Source organism: Triticum urartu, chromosome 4 (genome assembly GCF_003073215.2).
Source record: "Triticum urartu cultivar G1812 chromosome 4, Tu2.1, whole genome shotgun sequence".
Taxonomy (NCBI): Eukaryota; Viridiplantae; Streptophyta; class Magnoliopsida; order Poales; family Poaceae; genus Triticum; species Triticum urartu.
In genome coordinates this window covers 604,397,900-604,403,347 of record NC_053025.1, presented here as the reverse complement: position 1 = coordinate 604,403,347, position 5,448 = coordinate 604,397,900, and positions in this window count along the sequence as shown.

Below are 5,448 nucleotides of genomic sequence, written 5' to 3'. Positions count from 1 at the left end.
ATCTTTCTAGCATTTGATCAATAAAAGGTAAGGGGTAATGATCTTTCTTATTAGCCTTATTTAATTTGCGGAAATCAATTACCATCCTATAACCCGTAATAATTCTTTGTGGGATCAATTCATCTTTATCATTAGGAACGACAGTAATACCTCCCTTCTTAGGGACACAATGGACATGACTCACCCACTGACTAGCAGCAGCGGGATAAATTATACCTGCCTCCAGAAGCTTTAGTGTTTCTTTTCTTACCACTTCTTTCATTTTAGGATTCAAACGTCGTTGAGGATCACGAACTGGTTTGGCATCTGCCTCCAAATTTATTTTATGTTGACATAGAGTGGGACTAATGCCCTTAAGATCATCAAGAGTATATCCAATAGTAGCACGGTGCTTCTTCAGAGTTTTCAATAATCTTTCTTCTTCATGCTCTGAAAGGTTAGCACTAATAATAACAGGATATATCTTCTTTTCATCAAGATAGGCATATTTAAGATTATCAGGCAACAGTTTAAGCTCAAACACGGGATCACCCTTGGGTGGAGGGGGATCCCCTAGGATTTCAACACGCAAATTGTGTTTTAGAATAGGTTCCTGTTTAAAGAATACTTCATCTATTTCCCTTATTTCATTCATGAACATATCATTTTCATGGTCTAGCAAATAATGTTCTAAAGGATCACTAGGAGGTACGGCAATAGAAGCAAGACCAATAATTTCATCCTTACTAGGCAATTCTTCTTCACGGTGTTGTTTACTAAATTTAGAGAAATTAAACTCATGAATCATATCATCCAAGCCAATAGTAACAACATTCTTTTCACAGTCAATCCTAGCATTAACAGTGTTCAAGAAGGGTCTACCAAATATAATGGGACAAAAGCTATCTTGTGGGGAACCAAAAACAAGAAAATCAGCAGGATATTTAGTTTTCCCACACAAGACTTCAACATCTCTAACGATCCCTGTTGGTGAAATAGTATCTCTATTGGCAAGCTTAATTATGACATCAATTTCTTCTAACTCAATAGGTGCAATATCATGCATAATTTCTTTGTATAAATCAATGGGTATTGCACTAGAACTAGCACCCATATCACATAAGCCATGATAACAATGATCTCCTATTTTAACAGAAATAACAGGCACGCCTACCATAGGTCTATGTTTATCTTTAGCACAAGGTTTAGCAATTCTAGTAGTTTCACCGCAGAACTGAATAGCATGCCCATCAATATTATCAGACAAGAGATCTTTAACAATAGCAATATTAGGTTCTACTTTAACTTGCTCAGGAGGTGTATAAGTTCTAATATTGCTTTTACGAACAACAGTTGAAGCTTTAGCATGATCCTTTATTCTAACAGGGAAAGGTGGTCTCTCAACATAAGAAGTAGGAACAATAGGATCATTATAAGTGACAGTATTTTCTTCAACTTTAATAGGTGTTGCTACTTTTACTTCTATGGGAGGATGATATTTAAACCACTTCTCCTTGGGGAGATCAACATAAGTAGCAAAAGATTCACAAAAAGAAGCTACTATCTCAGAGTCAAGTCCATATTTAGTGCTAAACTTACGGAAAATATCGGTATCCATAGAAGATTTAACACAATCAAATTTAGGTGTCATACCTAACTCCTTACCTTCGTTGAGGTCCCAATCTTCAGAGTTGCGTTTAATTCTATCCAATAAATCCCATTTAAATTCAATAGTCTTCATCATAAAAGAGCCAGCACAAGAAGTATCGAGCATGGTGCGATTGTTTTCAGAAAGCCGAGCATAAAGATTTTGAATAATTGTTTCTCTTGGGAGCTCATGATTGGGGAATGAATATAACATTGATTTAAGCCTCCCCCAAGCTTGAGCGATGCTTTCTCCTTCGCGAGGCCAAAAATTATATACATAATTGCGATCACGATGAACAAGATGCATAGGATAATACTTTTGATGAAATTCCAATTTCAATCTTCTATAGTTCCATGATCTCGTATCATCACATAGCCTATACCATGTCAATGCGTCTCCCTTCAAAGATAAAGGGAAGACCTTCCTCTTAGCAACATCATCGGGTATACCTGCAAGCTTAAATAATCTACAAACTTCATCCACATATATTAAGTGCTCATCAGGATGCTTTGTTCCATCTCCTGTAAAAGGATCAGCTAGCAGTTTTTCTATCATACCCGAAGGAAACTCAAAAGGAGTTTTATTTTCAATAGGTTCAGTAGGTTGAGGAGCAACTCTTTGCTCTACTGGACGAGGTGAAGATACCCCGAAGAAGCCCCTCAGAGGATTACTTTCCATAGTAACAACTGACAGTAAATTTTCAGCATAGTATATAAATTTTTCCTTACCAAATTCCACCTACCAAAGGCGCTTCACTCCCCGGAAACGGCGCCAGAAAAGAGTCTTGATGACCCACAAGTATAGGGGATCTATCGTAATCCTTTCGATAAGTAAGAGTGTCGAACCCAAAGAGGAGCAGAAGGAAATGACAAGCGGTTTTCAGCAAGGTATTCTCTGCAAGTACTGAAATAAGTGGTAACAAATAGTTTTGTGACAAGATAATTCGTAACGAGCAACAAGTAACAAAAGTAAATAAAGTGCAGCAAGGTGGCCCAGTCCTTTTTGTAGCAAAGGACAAGCCTGAACAAACTCTTATATAAGGAAAAGCGCTCCCGAGGACACATGGGAATATCGTCAAGCTAGTTTTCATCACATTCATATGATTCGCGTTCGGTACTTTAATAATTTGATATGTGGGTGGACCGGTGCTTGGGTGCTGTTCTTACTTGAACAAGCATCCCACTTATGATTAACCTCTATTGCAAGCATCCGCAACTACAACAAAAGTATTAAGGTAAACCTAACCATAGCATGAAACATATGGATCCAAATCAGCCCCTTACGAAGCAACACATAAACTAGGGTTTAAGCTTCTGTCACTCTAGCAACCCATCATCTACTTATTACTTCCTAATGCCTTCCTCTAGGCCCAAATAATGGTGAAGTGTTATGTAGTCGACGTTCACATAACACCACTAGAGGCTAGACAACATACATCTCATCAAAATATCGAACGAATACCAAATTCACATGACTACTAATAGCAAGACTTCTCCCTTGTCCTCAGGAACAAACGTAACTACTCACAAAGCATATTCATGTTCATAATCAGAGGGGTAATAATATGCATAAACGATCTGAACATATGATCTTCCACCAAGTAAACCAACTAGCATCAACTACAAGGAGTAATCAACACTACTAGCAACCTACTAGTACCAATCTCGGACTTGGAGACAAGAATTGGATACAAGAGATGAACTAGGGTTTTGAGAGGAGATGGTGCTGGTGAAGATGTTGATGGAGATTGCCCTCTCCCGATGAGAGGAGCGTTGGTGATGACGATGGCGATGATTTCCCCCTCCCGGAGGGAAGTGTCCCTGGCAGAACAGCTCTGCCGGAGCCCTAGATTGGTTCCGCCTCGTGGCGGCGGAGTTTCGTCCCGAAAGGTTGCTTCTTCTTTTTTTCTCGATGAAAGACTTCATATAGTAGAAGATGGTCATCGGAGAGCCACCAGGGGCCCACGAGGTAGGGGGCGCGCCTTAGGGGGGGCGCGCCCCCACCCTCGTGGACAGGGTGTGGGCCCCCTGGCCTTCATCTTTGGCGAGGATTTTTTATTATTTATTGTAAGACATTCCGTGGAGTTTCAGGACTTTTGGAGTTGTGCAGAATAGGTCTCTTATATTTGCTCCTTTTCCAGCTCAGAATTCCAGCTGTCGGCATTCTCCCTCCTTATGTAAACCTTGTAAAATAAGAGAAAATAGCCATAAGTATTGTGATATAATGTGAAGTAACAACCCATAATGCAATAAATATCAATATAAAAGCATGATGCAAAATGGACGTATCATTATGCGGTCTGACCGATAAAGATCTTCGTAGAATATGTAGGATCCAATATGGGCATCCAGGTCCCGCTATTGGTTATTGACAAGAGAGGTGTCTCGGTCATGTTTACATAGTTCTCGAACCCATAGGGTCCGCACGCTTAACGTTCGTTGATGATATAGTACTATGAGTTATGTATGTTGGTGACCGAATGTTGTTCGAAGTTTTGGATGAGATCACGGATATGACGAGGAACTCTGGAATGGTCCGGAAGTAAAGATTGATATGTGGATAGTAGTGTTTGATCTCCGAACAGGTTCCGGAATCCATCAGAAGGGGTTCCGGATGTTTCCTGAAATGTTTGGGCACGAGAACACTTTATCTGGGCCAAAGGGGAAAGCCCACGAGGTTTTTGGAAAGCGCAAAAGGAAGTTTTGCGGAGTCCAGGGGCCAGACGCCAGGATCCCTGGCGTCTGGCTCCAGATGCCGGGAACTCTGGCGTCTGGCCCTGGAGTCCGAGAAGGACTCTTGCCTTTCGGGTGAAACTGACTTTGTGGAGGCTTTTACTCCAAGTTTCGACCCCAAGGCTCAACATATAAATAGAGGGGTAGGGCTAGCACCCAAAAGACATCAAGAAACACCAAGCCGTGTGCCGGCAACCCCGTCTCCTCTAGTTTATCCTCCGTCATAGTTTTCGTAGTGCTTAGTCGAAGCCCTGCGAAGATTGTTCTTCACCAACACCATCACCACGCCGTCGTGCTGCCGGAACTCATCTACTACTTCGCCCCTCTTGCTGGAACGAGAAGGCGAGGACGTCACCGAGCCGAACGTGTGCAGAACTCGGAGGTGCCGTGCTTTCGGTACTTGGATCGGTCGGATCGTGAGAACGTACGACTACATCAACCGCGTTGATATAACGCTTCCGCTTACGGTCTACGAGGGTACGTAGACAATACTCTCCCCTCTCGTTTCTATGCATCACCATGATCTTGCGTGTTTGTAGGATTTTTTTTTTTGAAATTACTACGTTCTCCAACACTCATGTCATAACCTGCGACTCTATCGTATCTACTTTTCCAAACACTTTTGCCCTTGTTTTGGACTCTAACTTGCATGATTTGAATGGAACTAACCCGGACTGACGCTGTTTTTAGCAGAATTGCCATGATGTTGTTTTATGTGCAGAAAACAAAAGTTCTCGGAATGACCTGAAACTCCACGGAACATCTAGTTAAAAATAATAAAAAATCCTTGCCAAAGATGAAGACCAGGGGGCCACACCCTGTCCACGAGGGTGGGGGCCCTAGGGAGCCCCCTACCTCGTGGGCCCCCTGGAGCTCCTCCGACGCCAAGTCCAACTCTATATATTTGCTTTCGGGGAGAAAAAAATCAAGGAGAAGAAATTATCGCGTTTTACGATATGGAGCCGCCGCCAAGCCCTAAAACCTCTCGGGAGGGCTGATCTGGAGTCCGTTCGGGGCTCCGGAGAGGGGGATTCGTCGCCATCGTCATCATCAACCATCCTCCATCACCAATTTCATGATGCTCACCGC